At 44.0% G+C, this 24,155-nt stretch overlaps 1 pseudogene across 1 annotated transcript; it reads right to left on the reverse strand.

The window, feature by feature from the left end:
- Positions 1-642: 642 nt before the first annotated feature.
- On the reverse strand, positions 643-4,855 carry LOC310851191 (trypsin-like; annotated as a pseudogene). Its single transcript, XR_014568716.1, has 5 exons — positions 4,734-4,855; positions 2,849-2,999; positions 2,363-2,619; positions 1,845-2,020; positions 643-820 (listed from the first exon to the last, which is right to left on the reverse strand). The product of XR_014568716.1 is annotated as a trypsin-like (transcript).
- Positions 4,856-24,155: the final 19,300 nt, after the last annotated feature.

Raw genomic sequence — 24,155 nt, forward strand, 5'->3', positions numbered from 1 at the left:
TTCTGTTCCTTCTCTCTCTCTCTTTCTCTCTCTCTCTCTCTCTCCAACCAGCCGATGGGAGAAGACTTGTATCTGCTTGCTCCAGCATCAGGCTCATGCCTGAGGCTGCTTTCACTGTAAATACAAGTATTTTACCTGCATTTATTTTTACTGCTGTTGTTGGTAAAGACAGGTGCTTGACTGTGAGTAAACTATATGTTTTAACCATACTTTTCAGTCAGTGGTCTGTTTCTATAATAAACAGGGTAACAGAAGGGGGAGATCAGCCTAAAGGCTTTTGTTTTGACTGTTTAAGATGCTCAGCACTGTGCTTCTAAACACAAGCGATAAGCTGATGTTTTGTCTGTTGGCCAGGTTTGTGGAGGAATAAAATATAGTTAATATATTTCCTCACCTACCTAACCAACATCTACCATAATGTGAAATCAAGCCATTCCAGGAGGTGTGCCAGAAGCTGAGGAGTGAGGGAGCAAATCATTCGATTCTGCTCCCTTGCCTCAGCCATGACCCCTCTGGCGGTGGGCAGACTGGGGGGTAGACTTCCTAGAAGCCTTCTCTTCCACAGTAGCCAGGCCTGTATAGTCATTGCATTGCTGGTGGCGCCAGATCACAGGGTCTCTCTCAGAGCAGCGAGATACCAGGTCAGAGCTCAATCTGGCTTTATTGCTCTTCAGTTGTTGGCAATTGTGTAGTGGATCCAGTCTTCAAAGATGCAGACCTTGGTGTACAGCCCCAGCCGGTTCTCTTCACTGCAGCTTTTCTTCCAGGACAGCAGTCCTTGGAGGGCTTCTTCACACACCAGGGGGCTGCCCACATCTCACTAAGACATAGACAACAGTTTTGGGTCTTCAGAGGACAGGATCAAATCATGGCAATTTCTCACTGTCGTTATTTGAACTCTCAGGCCCTGGAGCACTGCCTGCAGCAGGAGAGAGGGAGCTGTGTGAGGCTTTCCCCAGCCACAAGTACCTCCTGAGTGGTCCCAAGAAGTTGGCTCTTGCAGCTGGAGAATTTCCCTTCCCCTGTTGGGGTGGGTGTGCGCTTGTGCTTACAGCCCCTCTGTCCCTCTCAAGAATGCGGGAATGACATAAATGCTATTTAACTTTGATATGGGGAGGATTTGGCACATGCCTTTTTATTGTACTTTTCAAATATATTATGCTTTGTTGTTTAGTTCTGGTTAATGTCTGGCCAGTAGCTACTAGCTGCCTACGGAGCGTGCTTGTGCTTGTGAGTGAATTGGTTGGAGACAGCTCTAGTCTGAAGGGAAGCATTCATCTATGGTGTGTGTGGATGCACATAATTAGACCATGTTACTGAACTCAAAATCAGGGACACCTATATGACCTTACCTCCCACCAAAAAGTGCAGGTGCAGGAGGCCACCAAAACCACACCTCTCACCCATGGCTTGAAGTGACTAGGAGCACACATGCCCATCTGGGAGGCCAGGCAAGGCATGCAGGCTCCTCTAGGCACCCATCTCATCAGTCCTGCAGGACCATCTCCCAGGTTGGCCAGTGGTGCTATTGGAACTGTGAGTGGAGCGCCAAGTGGCGCTTGGATAGAAGAAAGATAGAGACAGCAGGTGAGAGTTGCAGGAAGAGAGGGAGTGAGAGAGAAAGAAGAGCAGTCCTGATGGTCATGGAGGAAATCACAGGCAGAGCATGAAAGGTGACAAAAAGCAAACCTTTAGAGTTTCTGGTCCATGGTCTCTCCCAGCTTCAGATGTACTGATACAGCTTCTGGCCAAGATCACAAGGGAGTCAAGGTATGCCTCTGCTTGTCTGCTCCCTGCCCCCCCCCCAATCACTGGACTTGCCAGTAAAAAGAGAAGAGCCTCACCTTGCAGGCATGTTGGCTGCTGTCCAGCTGTCCAGCACAAAGCATCCTGTCAGTGAACCGTCCTGGGTAGACATTGTTGCATGTGGCATCAGATGTGACTGGAAGGTAGGAGCACTGCAGAAGGTTGTCTGTTCCATCAGCTGTAAGCCCAAAATATGTTGATCCTGAGCAGCTGCCTGGGGCAAGGCAGGAGGGAGACTCTTATGCTCAGGCCTCACCCCTCTCTCCTTGAGCTCTTTCTGCTTCAAGGGGGCACTGCCACCTGCCATGAATCTATCATAGTACAATGAATTGTTGGTGCCTCCCTCCCACCATTTGCCGTTCATCTACCCTTCCCTTTTTTGCATGGTGTCATTTATCCCATGTATCACTAAGGGACTTCAGTGCCTCCTTGCGTGTCCCCACCATAATCCCCCACGGCCACGAAGAGGGGCATCTTCCAGCAGCCCCCTGCTCCAGTCTGTCACAGTTGTTGCTGGTCCTGGTTAGTCTCTCAGCACCACCCTCTCTCTACTCACAGTTGCTGCTGATCCATTCTGAAGCCAGGCACTGGGTCCCAGCTATGGCACATTGGCTGGGCAAACTGATGGGCTGCACTAGCTCACCCAGGACAGCTGGTTGTGCAAGCTTGATGAGCATGATGTCATAGTCCAGTGTGTAGTTGTTGAACTGCTTATGAGGGACCAGCTTGGCAGCAGCAATGACCTGTTGCTTCTCCTTAGGAGGAGTCTCAGGGACTTGTAGGCCAAGCCAGACCTCCATGTGGTCTGGGCTGCTGGAAGAAGAGCAGGTGGGTCAATAGTGTTCTCCCTAGAGTTTTTCTGCCTCAGCCTGGGTTGAGAGATTCCTTGCTCACCCTCAAGGATTCTTGTAGGCAGGCAGTCAAATGCACAAGTTGCCCTCCTATTTCAAATAAGAACAGAGCAGCCAACAGCAGAGAATGGACTTTATTCCCTGTGGCAGACCGATTGTGTGCAAAAGGTGTGAAGCAGGCTTATACCCACCTCCTGCTGCACTGAGCTGAGGACAACACCCATTCTTGGCTGATGAGGGCCCCACTGCAGACATGGTACACTGACTGGAGGGAGACTTGTCACGGCACAGAATCTTGTTGGCACTTGGCACTACCAACCAACTTCTCAGCAGCTGCAACAGCTCAATATATAATTGGTAGAGGGAAAAATCAAGACTTCTTCAATGGTTAGGAACATGCTAAAATGCAATGTGGCCTCGTGAACTCAGGAAATGGTATCCAGCCTATCCCATGACATCTGTCAGCCAGACTGCGGTAGCTAGATGAGGGCGCTGCATGCAATCTCTTCCTGCTAGTAAACAAAGGCTCAACTTTTTGCCACCATATCCTGCTTTCCACCTCCATCTCCCTGCATAGGAATCCTTTGAATTATTGGTCTCATATTGCAAGTAAGTGTGGCTGGCAACTGTTCCTGATTAATTTCTGCCAGAGTTCTACATACCATCACTCATACTGCTAAAATAAAAGCCACAGTTTTAAACCACAGGAAAGATCATAATGTATTATTGTAGACTATTCCAAAACAGTAAGAAGAAGAAGAAGAAGAAGAAGAAGAAGAAGAAGAAGAAGAAGAAGAAGAAGAAGAAGAAGAGGAGGAGGAGGAGTTTGGATTTGATATCCCACCTTTCACTCCCTTTAAGGAGTCTCAAAGCGGCTAACATTCTCCTTTCCCTTCCTCCCCCACAACAAACACTCTGTGAGGTGAGTGGGGCTGAGAGACTTCAAAGAAGTGTGACTGGCCCAAGGTCACCCAGCAGCTGCATGTGGAGGCTTAACCACTACACCACACTGGCTCCTGTAACTGTAACAAGTAAGTATATAATACACTGCTGGTTTGCCCCATGTAATAGTGACATTTCCTCTTTGACTGCTTTGATTATTCTGATATGAGCTGTTAATTTATTTTCTTACAACCTGCACATATATATGTACTGTATAAGTGTATTATTATATATGAGAATAAAATCAGCATGAAAACATCATTAAAATGCCAATAAATACTAATTAGTTAACAGAGTTGAGATTCCTGCATTGCAGGGGATTGAACTAGATGACCCTAGGGGTCCCTTCCAACTCTACAATACTATGAAAGAAGATTCATGTTACAAAGGCTTCTCTAAACATTAAAGTTTTCAAAAGATGTCTGAAGGGAGGGATGGCTCTTGGTGGCAGGGAGTTCCACAGCGCAGTGGCTGCCACACCAAAGGCTCAATCCCTAATGATGTCCAGCTAAACCTCAGGGTTCATTGGGGTGAGGAGACCAGCAGAAGTGCCCCATCAACAGATCTTGGTGGTCACGTTGGAAAGTAAGTACTTTGGGGTCTCATGGTACTTTGGGACCAAGTTGCTTAGGGATATGTCAGTTTCACACACTGTTACAGAACAAATACAGTGATGGACAGCACATATTGACCAAATGCTGCTATGGTAAGTCTAACACCACTGAGCTTTTTTAATAAAGTGGGACTGGGTGAATAGTCTGAATGGTCAGTGTAGAGAATGGGTTTTTGGGTTGTATCCAACAAAGTAATACTCAGAGTAGTCCCACTGAAATCAGTGGACTTAAGTTAGGCATGCCCATTAATATCAGTGGGTTAAATCTGAGTATGACTGATAATGGAGATAGCCCTCCTGTATTTCTGTTTCCTGGCTTAACTGCCTGGTTCTCCTTCCCCTCCTCTGTTGCCAGGACACCTCTACTTGCACACTGAAATCTTAGCCCTCTTCTGGATCGATGGCTGTGGATTTGCATTCCAGCTTCTGTACTGCAGTTTCGTTCATCCTCACCCAACATTTCATGTCTATTCTTGGGCAGATAAACTGTCCAGATTTTTTTTTGGGGGGGGGGATTGTACCTGCAAGAGCCGCCAGCAGTAAACTGCAACCCAGCCACAGCATGTTCTCTTCTCTCAAGCTGGCCTCACTGAGAATGCGGAGTCCTGTGTGCACCTGGAAGTTGTCAAATCTCACAGAGTGGAGAGAAGAGAAGAAAGGATGTTTGCGCAGCTTTCACATTGACTCTTGTCCATGCAGTTAGGGTATTTTTAGTAACATTGCTGCTCCTTTGGGTTTGTAGGAGGTCTCGGCTGCAGGTTCCCCAAGTTTTCAGAGCGTTTTCTATTCAGACCCAGCATTGAGCAGCTCTTTCAGCCTAACAAATCATCAGTAAAAACAATTACAGCCTAGAAAACACTACAGTAGTACCTGAGGTGGGCTTTCGCTAATGGGGCCTCTCACTGCTGCCGCCCACTGGCACGCAATTTCCGTTCTCATCCTGGGGCAAAGTTCTCAACCCAAGGTACTACTTCTGGGTTAGCGGAGTTTGTAACCCAAAGTGTTTGTAACCCAAGGTAACACTGTATTAACAAAGCAGCAACAAAAATATGCTAAACTTTACAATTACAGCAAAAGTCATATTACAGTCATACCTCGGGTTGAATATGCTTCATGTTGAGTTGCGCTCTGCGGCAACCCGGAAGTAACAGAGCGTGTTACTTCCGGGTTTCGCCGCTCGCGCATGTGCAGGCACTCAAAATGACATCACGAAGTGGCGAAAAGCGACGCGTGTGTGCGCAGACGTGCCGTCGCTAGTTATGTTTGCTTCTGGATGCGAATGGGGCTCCGGAACGGGAGTACCACTGTATATGATTAACAAAGCATTTATAATCTATAAAACAGTATTAACAATTTAACAAAATAGCAACTAAAAAAATAAACCAAGCGCTGTTAATACATGCACTCTCTATGCCCCCATGACTCATAATCTTTCACTCTATTCAGTTCATTAAAATAAACATAATGTCCGGGACTTCCTGTTTCCGGTGGCGGGAAATGGTTGACTCCCATACGACTGGACCCCAGCCGTCCAGGTAATTCAGGGCTGATATGGGGGTAATTAGCCCTAGCAAGGAGAGACAAGAAGGCCTTCTTCAACAAGCAATACAAAGAAATAGAGGAAAACAACAGAATGGGAAGACCAGAGAACTGTTCAAGAAAATTGGAGATATGAAAGGAACATTTCGTACAAAGATTACCATAATAAAGGACAAAAGTGGTAAGTACCTAACAGAAGCAGAAGACATCAAGAAGAGGTGGCAAGAATACACAGAGGAATTATACCAGAAAGATATGGATGGCTCGTACATCCCAGGTAGTGTGGTTGCTGACCTTGAGCCAGACATCCTGGAGAGTGAAGTCAAATGGGCCTTAGAAAGCACTGCAAATAACAAGGCCAGTGGAAGTGATGGTATTCCAGCTGAACTATTTAAAATTTTAAAAGATGATGCTGTTAAGGTGCTACACTCAATATGCCAGCAAGTTTGGAAAACTCAGCAGTGGCCAGAAGATTGGAGAAGATCAGTCTACATCCCAATCCCAAAGAAGGGCAGTGCCAAAGAATGCTCCAACTGCCGCACAATTGCACTCATTTCACACGCTAGCAAGGTTATGCTTAAAATTCTACAAGGTAGGCTCAAGCAGTATGTGGACTGAGAACTCCCAGAAGTGCAAGCTGGATTTAGAAGAGGCAGAGGAACCAGAGACCAAATTGCAAACATGCGCTGGATTATCGAGAAGGCTAGAGTTCCAGAAAGACATCTACTTCTGCTTCATTGACTATGCAAAAGCTTTTGACTGTGTCGACCACAGCAAACTATGGCAAGTTCTTAAAGAAATGGGAGTGCCTGATCACCTCATCTGTCTCCTGAGAATCTGTATGTGGGACAAGAAGCTACAGTTAGAATTGGATATGGAACAACTAATTGGTTCAAAATTGGGAAAGGAGTACGACAAGGCTGTATATTGTCTCCCTGCTTATTTAACTTATATGCAGAATTTATCATGCAAAAGGCTGGGCTGGATGAATCCCTAGCCGGAATTAAGATTGCCGGAAGAAATATCAACAACCTCAGATATGCAGATGACACTACCTTGATGGCAGAAAGTGAGGAGGAACTAAAGAACCTTTTAATGAGGGTGAAAGAGGAGAGCACAAAATATGGTTTGAAGCTCAACATCAAAAAAATGAAGATCATGGCCACTGGTCCCATCACCTCCTGGCAAATAGAAGGGGAAGAAATGGAAGCAGTGAGAGATTTTACTTTCTTGGGCTCAATGATCACTGCAGATGGTGACAGCAGCCACGAAATTAAAAGACGCCTGCTTCTTGGGAGAAAAGCAATGACAAACCTAGACAGCATCTTAAAAAGCAGAGACATCACCTTGCCAACAAAGGTCCGTATAGTTAAAGCTATGGTTTTCCCAGTAGTGATGTATGGAAGTGAGAGCTGGACCATAAAGAAGGCTGAATGCTGAAGAAATGATGCTTTTGAATTATGGTGCTGGAGGAGACTCTTGAGAGTCCCATGGACTGCAAGAAGATCAAACCTTTCCATTCTTAAGGAAATCAGCCCTGAGTGCTCACTGGAAGGACAGATCCTGAAGCTGAGGCTCCAATACTTTGGCCACCTCCTGAGAAGAGAAGACTCCCTGGAAAATACCCTGATGTTGGGAAAGATGGAGGGCACAAGGAGAAGGGGACGACAGAGGATGAGATGGTTGGATAGTGTTCTTGAAGCTACCAGCATGAGTTTGACTAAACTGCGGGAGGCAGTGGAAGACAGGAGTGCCTGGCGTGCTCTGGTCCAGGGGGTCACGAAGAGGCGGACACAACTAAACAACTAAACAACAACAAAAAGCCCTGGCAGCCTCCCCAGCATGGGGGAGGACTGTCTTGTAGACCCGCAGATTGTCCAGGATTGCCGACTTGCATCACGGTGCAAGCGGCAGGACTCTGGGTCGTAGAGCACGGGACGGCTGGCCCTCTCCAATGTCTTTCTCATACCTGGGAATATCTATTTGAAGAAATGATTAGATTTGGACAATAAACAGAAATGGTCTGGACCGAAGAAGCCTAAGAAACAACCTGCAGAATTGTATAGTCTCTGGTGTACAATCTCAGACTTCAAAGAGATTCTCATCATGGCGTGGGGATTGCGGAGGTGTTTGGTATGTTTCTTTTTTTCTCTCTTATTAATATCTACAATTGGTTTTTCACGCCAAGCCTCATTAAGAATTTATTTTTTTTAATAAAGAGTACAGATGGACTTCTATTTATAATTGGGGATTCCACTGCACAGCTTTACTTAAGACTTGAAATGCTTGCTAAAGATAGTAGAAAAAATAAGATGGCACTTGTCAGTATGATGCAGCATGGGAAAATGTGAAATCCTTCCTTCTTTGAGGAAAGCAGGAACTATTTGCTGGCTGATTGCAATGATTTGATTTTTTTTTTAATATTTTTTATTGAGTTTGTGAAATACAGAAAAAAGAATAAAGAGCATATTATAAAAGTAAAGTAGAAAGGTTACAAATTTTCTTGTTCTTTTTTCCAAGTCTACTGGACTTCCCCACATCCTCCCAACCCTGCATTCTCTGTGATACATAACATCAGCAATTTGTTAACTTGTTTCAATACTTGTTGTATCCTTCGTTTTATCATGTTACCCAATTTCAAATGTGTTATAACCCAAATCATGTACATTTTCATTTAAACACAATAAAGTTGTTTCATTATTCTATCTCTGCCTTCTTGTGCCTTAATTTCCGTTTCTTTAGTTTAACATTACTGAAGCTAGAATTTCCTAAAAGGTGCATTTTTTAACATTCATACAGCTTATAATGTTTTTTCAGATAGTCCTTAAATTTTTTCCAGTCCTCCTCAATTGTTTCTTCTCCCAAGTCTCGGATTCTGCCAGTCATTTCGGCCAGTTCCATGTAGTCCATCAACTGCGTGTGCCATTCCTCCAGTGTGGGTAAATCTTGTGTCTTCCAATGCTTTGCAATCAGGATCCTTGCTGCTGTAGTAGCGTACATAAAAAAAAGTTCTGTCCTTCTTAAGCACTCTCTGGTCCACCATGCCCAGAAGGAAGGCCTCTGGTTTCTTAGGTAAGGTAAATCTAAGTACCTTTTTTAGTTCATTATGAATCATCTCCCAAGAGGCCTTCACTTTCGGGCAGGTCCACCAGAGGTGAAAGAATGTCCCCTCCGCCTCTTTACATTTCCAACATTTATTATCAGACAGGTGATATATCTTAGCAAGCTTGACTGGGGTCATGTACCACCGGTATATCATTTTCATAATGTTTTCCTTCAAGGCACTACATGCCGTAAATTTCATTCCGGTGTTCCATAACCTTTCCCAGTCTTCAAACATAATGTTATGCCCCAAATCCTGCGCCCACTTTATCATGGTGGATTTGACTGTCTCATCCTGAGTATTCCATTTAAGCAGCAGGTTATACATTCTCGAAAGTAGTTTACTTTTTGGTTCTAACAGTTCTGTCTCTAGTTTCGATTTTTCCACCTGGAATCCAACCTTCTTATCTGCTTTAAAAACATCTTGAATTTGTGCATAATGCAACCAATCTCGCACCTTGTTTTTTAATTTTTCCAAGCTCTGCAACCTCCAATTGTCTCCAATCTTTTCAATTATTTCCCCATATTTAGGCCATTTGGCCTCCATGTTAAGTCTCTTACGTGCCTTGGCCTCCACCGGTGAGAGCCACCTCGGAGTCTTACTCTCCAATAAGTCTTTATATTTTGTCCAGACCATTAAGATTGCTCTCCTAACAATGTGGTTTTTAAACAATTTGTGCACTTTAACCTTGTCATACCACAAATATGCATGCCACCCAAAAGCATTGTCAAACCCTTCCAGATCTAGGACATCAGTGTTTTCCAGTAAGATCCAATCTTTCAACCAGCAGAAGGCTGCGGATTCATAATATAACCTCAAGTCTGGCAGGGCAAATCCCCCTCTTTCTTTCGCATCAGTTAGTATTTTAAACTTTATTCGGGGCTTTTTGCCCTGCCAAACAAACTTAGAAATATCCTTCTGCCACTTTCCAAAACATTCCACCTTGTCCACGATCTGTAGGGCCTGAAACAAAAATAACATTTTTGGCAATACATTCATCTTTATAGCTGCTATTCGGCCCAACAAGGAAAGTTTCAGTCTTGACCACGTTTCCAAATCTCTTTTGATTTCTGACCAACATTTCTCGTAGTTGTCTTTAAACAAATTCTAATTTTTGGAGGTCAGATACACCCCTAGGTATTTTACTTTTTTAACCACATTTAATTCTGTTTCTTTCAGGAACTCATCTGTTTCTGTAGTTGTCAAATTTTTTGCTATAACCTTAGTTTTTTGCTTGTTCAGCTTAAATCCCGCCACCCGACCAAAGTCAGAAATTAATTCTAACACTATTTTAGTACTAGAGACTGGCTCCTGTAATGTTAATACCAGGTCATCTGCAAATGCTTTCAATTTATATTGTTTCACTCCGACCTCAATTCCCTGTACCAACCGGTCCTTTCTAATCATGTTCAATAGCACCTCCAGAACTGAAATAAACAATAGAGGGGATAGAGGGCACCCCTGCCGTGTCCCTTTTTCAATTTTAAACTCCTCTGTCACCACATTGTTTACTATCAATTTAGCTTTTTGTTCTGAATATATTGCTTCTATTCCATTTTCAAACCCCCGCCCCACTCCCATCCCTTCCAAATTTTTCTTCATAAACATCCAAGAAATGTTGTCAAAGGCTTTCTCCGCATCAATAAAGATTAACACCGCTCTAGTGTTGAGATTTGTTTGTAAAAGTTCCAAAATGTCGATGATGTTTCTTGTTGTCAGGACTGCCGCTAGGTCCCAGCTCACAGAGGACCAACGCCCAGTGGATGTTATATACAAAAGTCTTTATTAAAGTTTAGTTTCCATTTCCAAGCTCTGGGCGCGCAGACCCACGTCTTGACCCTAGACCGGCTAAGTCCCCTCTGACTCACTGCTCCACCCACACCAGTTGAAGATTCTAGCCCGGCTCCACCTCTTGCGCTGCTCTTTCCTGCGCTGGGTCCTTCTGCCCTCTGGGGTTCCCTCCTTCCTGGACTCCTCTGACGCTGAGCCTCCTGAGTCTTGCCCCTCCCTCCGGCGGGCTTTAGGACCTAGCTCCCTTCCCGGGCTCCCCGCTGTGCCGCCCTCCTGTACATTTGAACTTGGCGCGCGCGCCCAGCCGGTGACTTTCCTTCTGACCGTTTCCCCGCTTCCTGATGTGGGTGTTGCCAAACCTGACTCCTCTCCTCCCTCTGGTGGTGAGGACACTGGTCCCGACTCCTGGGACTCCCCCTCCCCACTGCGCTCTGGTGGAGACGCTGGTCCTGATCTCCAGCTGCTGCTCAGGGATTCCCCGCTGGCCCCTTCCTCCTGGGGCTTCCCCCTTCGCTCTGGCCACCGGCGCTCCCTTCTGTGAGTCCTCCGATTCGCTAGAGAGGCTTGTGGAATAACTCTGGCCACTGTCACTGCCTGCGCCCCCCTCGTACTCCTCCTCCTCACTCTCCATTTGCTCCCCCTCCTGTGTCTCTCCTTCTGAACCCCTGACACTTGTGTTGTCAAACAAATGCCTACCAGGGAGAAAGCCTGCCTGGTCCTTATGGATCACTTCATTAAGCACTTTTTTAAACCTACTTGCCAAAATGTCTGCAAAAATTTTGTAATCCACATTTAGGAGTGAGATGGGGCGGTAGTTCTTAAGCTGGGTCTTTTCAGTTTCTAGTTTGGGTATCAATGTGATGAAGGCTTCTTTCCACGTTTCCGGTGCCTTCCTCCCCTCCATAATCTGGTTACAGACCTCCAACATAGGTTGTATCAAGTAGTCCTTCAGAACCTTATAATATTTGGAGGTAGGTCCATCAGGGCCTGGAGATTTGCCTAGTTGGAGGTTCTGAATGGCACTTTCAATTTCTTGCTGTGTGATATTACTATTCAGGATTGTTCTCATTTCCTGAGGTATTTTCTGTAATCCGTTGGTTTTAAGAAATTGGTCCACCTCCGAATCTTTCTGTGGCCCTTGTGAATAAAGTTCTTTGAAATATCTCTGGAAGCACTTTCTAATTTCCTTGGGTTTCTGAACCATTCTCCCTTCAATCTCTAGATTTGTAACTGTATTAAGTTTTTGTCTCTTTTTCAACTGCCATGCTAGCAGTTTCCCACACTTATTTGCTGATTCAAAAGATCTTTGTTTCATTTGTTTAATTTTCCATTCCACCTCTTGATTTATCAATTTCAAATATTGGGCTTGGAAGAATTTCACTTCTCTCAGCACTTCCTTCGACTTGGGCCTGGATCTTAATTTTTTCTCTCCATCTCTTATTTTTTCCAATATCTTCTCCTTCTTTTCATTCCAGAGCTTTTTCTTGATCGTATTTTGTTGTATTAGAAACCCTCTCATGACTGCTTTACTTGCGTCCCAGATTGTTCTTTTTTCCACAGTGGTATTTAAATTTATCTCAAAATAGTCCTTTAAAGTTTTTTGGGCCTTCTTAACAATCTTCTCGTCCCTTAGTAAGGTGTCATTCATTTTCCATCTAAAGGATCCGGTTGTATTTAGTCTCAGTTCCATTTTCAAAGCGTTATGGTCGGAGCAGGTTTTGGGGCAGATTTCCACCTTTCTAGTCTTGGGTGCCAGTCCTCTAGTTATCCATATTTGGTTGATTCGTGTCCATGTCAGATGAGCTTCAGAAAAGAAAGTTCCTTCTTTTCCTAGGGGGTTCTTAACCCTCCATATGTCAATTAAGTCCACATTGTCAGTCATTTCAAAAAAAGTTTTAGGTAGTCTACCATCTTTCGTTATGTTAGCGCTTTGCGACTTATCCATATTTACAGACACAACTCCATTCATATGACCCATCATAATAATGTTGTTGTAGTCTAAGTAGTCCAGCATAATCTCATGCAGCTTCCTGAAAAATTCCGATTTTCCTTCATTTGGAGCATATATTCCTAATATCAAAATTTTTTCTCCTTGTGTCTGAATTTCAATCGCCAAAATTCTGCCGTGTTCGTCTTTAAATAAAAATTTCGGTGACAGGCTCTCCTTTGCATATATCACCACTCCTCTTTTCTTAACTTTATCCGAAGAAATAAATTCTTGGCCTAGTCTTTTGTTAATTAGCACTTTTCTGTGGAGCCTTGTCACATGCGTTTCTTGCAGGCAAATAATGTCCAATTGTTCTTTTTTCAAAATATGAAATACTTTTCTTCTTTTTTCCGGAGAATTTCCGCCATTTATATTCCAACTGAGAAGCTGCAACGACATCCTGGTCTAGTTGGTGGGTCCTACAGTGGGGTGTCTAGGTTTCCCTCCGATCCTGGAGGTGGTAATGCTGGTCCAGATCCAGACGGTGTAGGTTTTGGAGATGGTCCCGGTGGTGGTGGTGGCCAAGAAGCTGCGGCTCCTTTCTGGAGGTCTTCCTCGTGGTCGTGTAAGAACTTCTGTTGGTCCTCAGGTGTTTTAATTCTTACTTTCCTTCCTTTGTAAGTAAATGATAGTCCTTGCGGAAACTCCCACCTATAAGGGATTGTGTTGTATCTCAGCAGTTTGGTCAAATCTGTGTAAGTGGTCCTAAGATCCAAAAGATGTTTAGGTATGTCTCTGTAAATTTCAGCCTTTTTGCCTTCTATCTCCAAAGATTTTTTAAAATGTAGGCCTAGTATCTTGTCTCTTTCCTCTCTTGATCTCAAAATAACCAAACAGTCTCTGGACTTATCCTTCTTTATCAATTTTCCCAGTCTAAAAGCCGTCACAATTTTAAAATCCTTGTCTTCCTCAATCCCCCAGAATTTGGAGAACAAAAGTGTTAAAAATCCCTGTAAATTTCCTTCCTCCAGTTCTGGGATGGCCCTTAACCTGAGATTATTTTCCTTACTTTTCAATTCAACCAATGACAGGTAGGCTTGTTGTTCCCCTACCTGTCTTTTCAGAGGCCTTACTTCCCCCTTGATCTCATCAACCTTTTTGTTCGCCTGTTCTGCTTTTTGACTGGCTTCCACAGCTAATTTATAGTTTTCAGCCGTGGCTCCTTGCAATTTCTCAATTGCCTGAGTGTGCTGGGAAACCTGCTCAGATAATTTACTAATAGAGGATGTAGCTTGATCAATTTTTGATGATTGATTGTCCACTTTTTGATTTAAAATTGCCAGTTGTTCCAAAATTTGTTTCAGGACTATTTCAGATCCTCCAGTTGCCATATCTTCTGCAGCAGGCTCTTCAGCTTCCACCTCCTGTGCTGTCAGCACAGTTGGGACAGATGATCTTCGTTGATGAGATAGGGTTGTTTGAACAAGTTGCACTGGTTTCTTTTCTTTTTCTTTAGCTTTAGCTGCTCTTGTTCTCCCTGAGCCACTCATTCCACACCTGCCTCTGTTCAAGGTCAAATTTTCTTTTGTTCCATAAGTCAGACAAGTCCAGAGTGTAAACAATTTAACCACAGAAAATCACAATAAAGTACAGTTCCCAGGCCTCTATGTCTCCACAATTCTCTAGGGGGGGTATTTCAAAGTTTCAAGGAAGGAGAGAACTCTTTTCCGCCATTGAAGTTCTTATGTTCCCTATATTAAATCTTAGTAGTCCCAGAGCACAAAAGGAAGGTTCCCCGGGCTTTCTATTTCTTGAAAAAAGGCCACAAGGTGTCAAGAAAGGTCCCAGCAACAGTGTTTAAACGTTAATGTCTCAGTCTATGTATCAGTTTAAACTCCAATAACAGTATCAGCAGTTTGACAGTTCTCTTTTGCACACTGACAGTCCGACAGCTGGGTTGTCCCTTTTAACTCCGCATAGCTCAAAATTAGGAAGAAAGTTCCAAGAATTAAGTCCACAAATTTTACAAAGATTTCCTGCTTGTCTTTTCACTACAAAGTCTATCAAATACACCCTCGTTTTGCTTTTACAATCCCTTTTAAACGCTTCAGCGCTCTTCTGAACCGTTGCTTTGATCTAGTTAGCAAGATCGGGAGACGGACTTCCTGTTACTCTCCTCCCGTTTTCAGCCGAATTCCAAAATTTTAGTCCGATATTTAGTTCCCCTTACTCACGGGTATGTTGCAGCCAATTTCGATGTTTTCAAGAAGAAAGGTCAGCGCTCATCAGCAGCAGCAGCGCGGCTTTGCATCCACGAAAAGAGCGATGAACTCACAGCGCCGCTCCCCCTTTCACGTTCTGGAGCCCCTTACGGGGTTCCTTCTTCGTTTCTGGGGGGGCTTTTGGCGCCCGCCAAGTCCCACGGCCACAGGCTCGCTCTGCCTGCGGTTTTTCTTGATGGGTCTCCGCTTTGCCGCAGCGGACGACCCTTTTTCGCGGAGCCCCTCTTCACAGAGTAAAGAGGACCGCCATTGCCGTTTTGCGCCACCTCCGGAAGTCTGATTGCAATGATTTGAGACAATATTTTGGAAAACATACAGTGCAGCTGTTTGCAGAAGGTTTTTTCATTATGAGCAAGAGAGAAGGTTAGATGGATGTCTAGCAGCCCGGAGGGGGACTGTGTCTCCAGGAAGGCTGATTGATCGCCAGATGACTGATATCTGTGGAATACAGTTTATTTACATTGTAATATTGCAAACAGTCTGCTCAGCAATTATTAAGAATAACTCCATAATGTGGAAGGTACTGTGTTATTAAATCTCAAAAGGAAGGTTTGGACAACAGCCAACAGGATTAACGATTTGGGAGCTGCTGCGTCATTGAACTTCAGAAACTTCAGATAACAGATTTGGATAACAGCCTGGATTGGAATGGAAGCAAAGGAAGCTGTGCAGGCAAAAAGACAGTTGAAAAAAGATATATATAGAAATAAAGCTGTATTTGATGGATGAAAGGATATATGATGTCTGACATTAATGAGAATCATAGAGCCAGAGACGGAGAACTTTAAAGCGTTAAAATCGAGATGTGGAAAATATGGAAACAACGAGGAGAGGCAGGACTGAGATTTGGAGATATGCTTCAAGGTCCAGACTATGGGAAGTCCCAAAAAATTAATAATTATAATTTGGATGATAATTTGGTTTTTTTTATTTTAGTTTTTTATTTTGATTGGATTATAATTTGATATGTTAATTGGATGATTCTTATTGAAAAAATTAATAAAAACGATTTAACAAAAAAAACCATAAACATAATGTCCATTGCTTAGGTAGCCTAGCCAGATGCTGTAGCAGCTGGTATCCTCAGGTGGTGGGCCAGGGTGGAGACAGTGGGACATAGACCAACATCTACCTTTGGGTAGCTCTTCCAGGTGCTGTTGATGAGTAACTTGTCCATGTCACCCTCAATAATCAGGAGGTCAATTCCCACACAAGGAAGTCCAAGGACCCTGCCCTCCAGAGCAGCAATCCTGCTGACATGTGCTTGAACAACTTCTTCTGGCTGCAATATAGGTGTGCTATGAATTTGGGAGGGGAACCCCCCCCCCAACCCCAAGAAAATAATAAATGATAGGGTTTTGATTCATAGGGTCATTGTCCAACCCCTTGCAATGCACGGATCTCAATTAAAGCATCCATTTGGAATATGAAGGGAAAATACAAACTGCAGAAGAATTATAGGCAAGCTTATGCAAAACAACCTGGCTAAGCTAGGGCTACTAAGAAGCAATGCAGGGTCACTGAGCATTGGTAATGCAAGAGCACTGTCCTTCCCCCCTGCCCAGATGTACAAACAGAGGCAGGAGATTTGGAAGGTTACCAAGGTAGTGGAGCATGATTTCATATGTAGAGTTGGGGGCTGAGAACAAAGGAGAGAACCATTTTGGCAGGATGGCTGAAGGGAGGCTGGGAGAGATGCCTTGGACTCCCGTGCTGCACTGCTGTGGGGAGCAAACCCCTCTTGGATGACCATGTTGTTAGATCTGGACTCCTTCCATCCAAATTCAGGTGTAGATACAGTGGTACCTTGAGTTAAGAACTTAATTTGTTTTGGAGATCTGTTCTTAACCTGAAACTGTTCTTAACCTGAGATACCACTTTAGCCTGGCGTTCTCTGGTCCATGGGGTCACGAAGAGTCAGACACGACTAAACGACTAAACAACAACAACCACTTTAGCTAATGGGTTCCCCCTCTGCCGCCACGCGATTTCAGCTCTCATCCTGAAGCAAAGTTCTTAACCTGAGGTACTATTTCTGGGTTAGCGGAGTCTGTAACCTAAAGTGTCTGTAACCCAAGGTACCACTGTATGTCAATATATCATATTTCTTAAAGCTACAACAGCCTCCTCCATGCCTTGATTCTCAAGGGAACACAGACCCTATGTAAGCGCCTGGAACTTCCCTGGAATCTTGCCAAAGCTCAGCAGAGATTGTGGGTGGCGTCCAACCAACAGGTGATATATAGATGTATTTATTTTGTGGAAAGATAACAAAGCAGTTCTGATATGTTTCAGGGACTTTCCTCTCTCAATTATTAAGCTGGCATTTGGGAATACTACAGGCAAAGTTTTCCAGGCCCCCATATGCATCAGGCATCTTCCATATAAAAGACTGAGAGCCAGTGTGGTGTAGTGGTTAAGAGTGGTGAATTCGTAAACTGGTGAACCGGGTTCACTTCCCCGTTCCACCACATACAGCTGCTGGGTGAACCTGGTCTAGTCACACTTCTCTGGAGTCTGTGAGCCTCACTCACCTCACAGAGAATTTGCTGTGGGAAGGGAAAGGAGATTGTGAGCTGCTTTGAGACTCCTTAAGGGGAGTGAAAGGCGGGATATCAAATCCAAACTCTTTTCTTCCTTCCAAAAATAATCTACACTTTGCAGCCCACTAGAGCTCAGAATTGCTGGCCGTCTGTGAGTGCTGCTGGGATGGCCTCATATTCCTGTTGCAACGGCAGTGTGGCTTTGGCACTGGCTGCAGCTGCAAACCTTCTCCTCCAGCTGCTCTTTCATTATCTTCATGAGGCACTCTGACACTTTCCCTAGCTTCTCTCCTTCTATCTCTCCCTTCCTTCTCTCTCTCTCTCTTTCTCCTTCCTTCTCTCTGTCTCCTTCTCTCTCTCCCCCTCTCTCTCTCTTTCCCTTCCTTCTCTCCTTCCTTCTCTCTCTCACTCTCTCCCTTCCTTCCTTCTCTCTCTCCCGTTCCTTCTCTCTCTCTCTCTCTCTCTCTCTCCCCCTTCTCTCCTTTTCTCTCTCCTTCCTTCCTTCCTTCCTTCCTTCCTTCCTTCCTTCCTTCCTTTTCTCTCCTTCTCTTTCTCTCTCTCTCTCCCCCTTCCTACCTTCCTTCCTTCTCTCCTTTTCTCTTCCTCTGTCTCCCTCCCTCCCCTCCCTCCCTTCTCTCTCTCTCTCCCTTCATTCCTTCTCTCCTTTTGTCTTCCTCTGTCTCCCTCCCTCCCTCCCTCCCTCCCTCCCTCTCTTTCTCTCTCCTTCCTGGATTCCTTACTTCCTTTCTTTCTTCTCTCTCGCTCTTTCTCTCTCTCTCTTCCGTCCTCTATCTATCTCTCCCTTCCTTCTCTCTCCCTTCTTTTTCTCTCCTTCCTTCTCTCTCTTTCCCTTCCTTCTCTCCTCACTCTCTCCTTGCTTCTCTTTGTCTTTCTCTCTCTCTCTCCTCTTCTCTCTCCCCCTTCTTTCTATCTCTCCTCCTTTCCCTTTTTCTCTCTCTCTCTCCCATTCCTTATCTCTCTCCTACTCTCTCTCCTTCCTTCCTTCCTCCTTTCTTCCTGCTCTCTCTCTCTCCTTCTCTCTCTCTCCCCCCTTCCTTCCTTCCTTCCTTCCTTCCTTCCGTCTCCCTCTGTCTCTCTCTCCTTCCTTTTATTTTTTTAAACTATCAATTTTTAATTGATTAAAAGATTTGCATGTCTATACAAACTTTATGTACTATCTCTTAACAGGTAAAAAAAAAAGAAAATAATATAAAATGGAAAATTTATAAAGAAAAATAAAAAAGAAATAACAAAGATAAGAAACAAAGAAATCAAATTTAAAAAGAGAGACAAAGTTATTTACATAGTAAAAGTACTCATCAGCACAATCCTTCCCATCCTTCTCATTATACTGTTTGATATAACATTCTTTTTTACATAGGTTTGCATTGTATGATATCATTTCTGCTTTGTATGCATTACTTTGAACTTTTTCTTTACAAATATCACCCAATTTCTGCTAATATGGATTATTTGTACAATAAAATTTTACATAATTCTTAAATATAATCCATTCTCTAGTTGTTTTTTGTTTCGATATTCCTCTAACTGATCCCGTCAGTTTTGCTAATTGTAGATATTCTAACATGAATTTCTGCCAATCTGTAATTTCTGGGAGCATTTCATTCTTCCAGTTCCTTGCTATAAGCTGCTGTTATACCATACATTAACAATGTTCTTATATCTTTTTAAATTTCTGGTGGTAGTATACCAAGTAGGAAAATCTCGGGGGCGGGGGGTTGAAGGTGATTTAAAATCATTTCTTAAACTTGTTATAATTTCAGTATTTGCTAATGGCTACACATGTCCACCTGTTGGGAAAGTTTGAGGGCACAAGAAGAAGGGGACGGCAGAGGATGAGATGGTTAGACAGTGTTCTTGAAGCTACAAACATGAGTCTGACCAAACTGCGGGAGGCAGTGGAAGACAGGAGTGCCTGGCGTGCTCTGGTCCAGGGGGTCACAAAGAGTCGGACACGACTAAACGACTAAACAACAACAACAACACATGTCCACCACATATGATACGACCCCTCCTCTTTTTTGCATCTCCAACATGTTGATGTTTTCCCTTTATACATTTTAGCAAGCTTTTTGGGAGTAAGATGCCATCTACATACCATTTTCATGGTGTTTTCCCTGAGATTATAGCATGCTGTGAATTTAATGTCTGTTGTCCATAATCTCTCCTATTGCTCCATAAGTATATACATCTTCTTTCTATGCATATTTGTAATGGTTCTAGGGGTTGCTCGTGCGTAAACCAGCGCCACACCTGGCTGGGTTGCCTGAGTGAACCTTTTCTGTCCGGACAGCCACTCGCCCGTGGCTGTCTCAATCGCTGGCAGAATCTGTCAGTGGGCGTTTCTTGAACTTCTTCCAGCAAAGAAGCTCTTTGACGCCTAGTCTCCACCTACTCTCCCTGTGCGGAAGCCTTCTGTGCAAGGAGGGTGTGGGCAGCAGAGGACCCTTACTCTCCCTGCTGGTCCCTGGCGAAGAGTCATGGGACCGCCTCGCCGATTCCCCCATCTGCCCCCCTTCTCCACTGGTGCTATGCTGATTCCCTTCCCCAGAAGATGGCCTGCCTCTCCCCATCCCAGGACGCTCTCTGGAATCCCTTTGGAGCCCGCTCTCTCCCTCTGGCCCTGATGGCAGTTCCCTGACAATATTGATCCAAAAAAACACTTGTTTTGCTTTGTTTGGCCTTACTTCACTTCCTTTTGCTATTTATTTCTGCATATGCCTGCACACCCAAAAAAACACAAAACGAATTGAAAGAAGCCCAAATAAAGCTTAGTCGTCTTCTTTCTATGCATATTGAACCAAAAACAACCTGTTTTCCTATGTTTGGCATTACTTCACTTCGTTTTGCGATTTATGTGTGAATATGCATGCACACCCAAAAACACGAAACAAATTGAAATAAGCCCAAACAAAGCTTATTCATCTTTTTTCTACACATATTGACACAGAAAAGACATGTTTCGCTTTGCTTGGGCTTCTTTCACTTCGCTTTGCGGTTTTAGGGTGATGCTTCATGGATCACTGCCTTGCCGTGGCGAAGGGGCTTGAAGAACTCAGAGAAGCTATGAACTATGCCGAGCAGGGCACCCAAGATGAACAGGTCATAGTGGAGAGTTTTGACCAAACGTGATCCACCTGGAGGAGGAACCGGCAAGCCGCTCCAGTATCCCTGCCAAGAAAACTCCATGGACAAAGATATAAAAGTTATATATATATAAAAGTTATATATAACTCCATGGACAAAGATATAAAAGATATAAAAGTTATGATGCTGGAAGATGAGCCCCTCAGGTCGGAAGGCGTCCAACATGCTACTGGGGAAGAGCGGAGGGCAAGTACAAGTAGATCCAGAGCTGATGAAGCGGCTGGGCCAAAGCCGAAAGGACGCTCAGTTGTGGATATGCCTGGAAGCGAAAGGAAAGTCCAATGCTGTAAAGAAAAATATTGCATAAGAACCTGGAATGTAAGAACCATGAACCTGGGTAGCTTGGAGGTGGTCAAAAATGAGATGGCAAGAATAAATATTGACATCCTGGGCATCAGTGAACTAAAATGAATAAATATTGACATCCTGGGCATCAATGAACTAAAATGGACGGGAATGGGTGAATCCAGTTCGGATGACCATCATATCTACTACTGTGGGCAAGAAACCCGTAAAAGAAATGGAGTGGCCCTCATAGTCAACAAAAGAGTGGCGAAGGCTGTACTGGGATGCAATCTCAAAAATGATCGAATGATCTCGATACGAATCCAAGGCAGACCTTTTAACATCACAGTAATCCAAGTTTATGCACCAACTACTGGTGCTGAAGAAACTGAAATTGACCAATTCTATGAAGACTTACAACACCTTATAGAAGTGACACCAAAGAAGGATGTTCTTCTCATTATAGGGGATTGGAATGCTAAAGTAGGGAGTAAAGAGATAAAAGGAACAACTGGCAAGTTTGGCCTTGGAGATCAAAATGAAGCAGGGCAAAGGCTAATAGAGTTCTGTCAAGAGAACAAGCTGGTCATCATGAACACGCTTTTCCAACAACACAAGAGACGACTCTACACATGGACATCACCAGATGGGCAGCATCGAAATCAGATTGATTATATTCTCTGCAGCCAAAGATGGAGAAGCTCTATACAGTCAGCAAAAACAAGACCTGGAGCTAACTGTGGCTCAGTTCATCAGCTTCTTATACCAAAATTCAAGCTTAAACTGAAGAAAGTAGGAAAAACCACTGGGCCGGTAAGATACAATCTAAGTCAAATCCCTTATGAATACACAGTGGAAGTGAGGAACAGGTTTAAGGATTTAGATTTGGTGGACAGAGTGCCTGAAGAACTATGGATGGAGGCTCGTAACATTATACAGGAGGCAGCAACGAAAACCATCCCAATGAAAAGGAAATGCAAGAAAGCAAAGTGGATGTCCAACGAGGCCTTACAAATAGCGGGGGAGAGAAGGCAAGCAAAATGCGAGGGAGATGGTGAAAGATACAGGAAATTGAATGCAGATTTCCAAAGAATAGCAAGGAGAGACAAGAAGACCTTCTTAAACGAGCAATGCAAAGAAATAGAGGAAAGCAATAGAATGGGAAGAACCAGAGATCTGTTCAAGAAAATTGGAGATATGAAAGGAACATTTCGTACAAAGATTTCCATAATAAAGGACAAAAGTGGAAAGGACCTAACAGAAGCAGAAGACATCAAGAAGAGGTGGCAAGAATACACAGAGGAATTATACCAGAAAGAAATGGATGTCTCGTATACCCCAGGTAGTGTGGTTGCTGACCTTGAGCCAGACATCCTGGAGAGTGAAGTCAAATGGGCCTTAGAAAGCACTGCAAATAACAAGGCCAGTGGAAGTGATGGTATTCCAGCTGAACTATTTAAAATTTTAAAAGATGATGCTGTTAAGGTGCTACACTCAATATGCCAGCAAGTTTGGAAAAGTCAGCAGTGGCCAGAAGATTGGAGAAGATCAGTCTACATCCCAATCCCAAAGAAGGGCAGTGCCAAAGAATGCTCCAACTACCGCACAATTGCACTCATTTCACACGCTAGCAAGGTTATGCTTAAAATTCTACAAGGAAGGCTCAAGCAGTATGTGGACCGAGAACTCCCAGAAGTGCAAGCTGGATTTAGAAGAGGCAGAGGAACCAGAGACCAAATTGCAAACATGCGCTGGATTATGGAGAAAGCTGGAGAGTTCCAGAAAGACATCTACTTCTGCTTCATTGACTATGCAAAAGCCTTTGACTGTGTCGACCATGGCAAACTGTGGCAAGTTCTTAAAGAAATGGGAGTGCCAGATCACCTCATCTGTCTCCTGAGAAATCTCTATGTGGGACAAGAAGCTACAGTTAGAACTGGATATGGAACAACTGATTGGTTCAAAATTGGGAAAGGAGTACGACAAGGCTGTATTTTGTCTCCCTGCTTATTTAACTTATATGCAGAATTCATCATGCGAAAGGCTGGGCTGGATGAATCCCTAGCCGGAATTAAGATTGCCGGAAGAAATATCAACAACCTCAGATATGCAGATGACACTACCTTGATGGCAGAAAGTGAGGAGGAATTAAAGAACCTTTTAATGAGGGTGAAAGAGGAGAGCGCAAAATATGGTCTGAAGCTCAACATCAAAAAAACGAAGATCATGGCCACTGGGCCCATCACCTCCTGGCAAATAGAAGGGGAAGAAATGGAGGTAGTGAGTGATTTTACTTTCTTGGGCTCAATGATCACTGCAGATGGTGACAGCAGCCACGAAATTAAAAGACGCCTGCTTCTTGGGAGAAGGGCAATGACAGGCCTAGACAGCATCTTGAGAAGTAGAGACATCACCTTGCCAACAAAGGTTCGTATAGTTAAAGCTATGGTTTTCCCAGTAGTGATGTATGGAAGTGAGAGCTGGACCATAAAGAAGGCTGATCGCCGAAGAATTGATGCTTTTAAATTATGGTGCTGGAGGAGACTCTTGAGAGTCCCATGGACTGCAAGAAGATCAAACCTCTCCATACTGAAGGAAATCAACCCTGAGTGCTCACTGGAAGGACAGATTGTGAAGCTGAGGCTCCAGTACTTTGGCCACCTCATGAGAAGAGAAGACTCCCTGGAGAAGACCCTGATGTTGGGAAAGATGGAGGGCACAAGAAGAAGGGGGTGACAGAGGACGAGATGGTTGGATAGTGTTTTCGAGGTTACCAGCATGAGTTTGACCAAACTGTGGGAGGCAGTGGAGGACAGAGGTGCCATGGGGTCACGAAGAGGTGCGTTCTCTGGTCCATGGGGTCACGAAGAGTTGGACACGACTAAACGACTAAACAACAACAACAACATACATGCATACAGAAAGAACCAGAAGCAAGTGAAAGAAGCCCAAACAAAGCTTATTCGTCTTCGTTCTATGCATATGGAACCAAAAACAACCTGTTTTCCTTTGCTTGGGCTTCTTTCACTTTGTTTTGCATTTTTGGGGTGAATATACCGTACATGCACAACGAAAGAGCCAGAAACCAAGTGAAAGAAGCCCAAACGAAGCTTATTTGTCTTCTTTCTATGCATATGGAACCAAAAACAACCTGTTTTGCTCTGTATGGGCTAATTTCACTTCGTTTTGCTATTTGTGGGTGAATATGCATGCACACCCAAAACACACGAAACAAAGTGAAATAAGCCCTAAAAAAGATTCTTTGTCTTCTTTCTATGCCTATTGATTCCCCAAAACACGTTTTT

This window comes from Podarcis gaigeae (genome assembly GCF_964106915.1).
Source record: "Podarcis gaigeae genome assembly, chromosome: 8".
NCBI lineage: Eukaryota > Metazoa > Chordata > Lepidosauria > Squamata > Lacertidae > Podarcis > Podarcis gaigeae.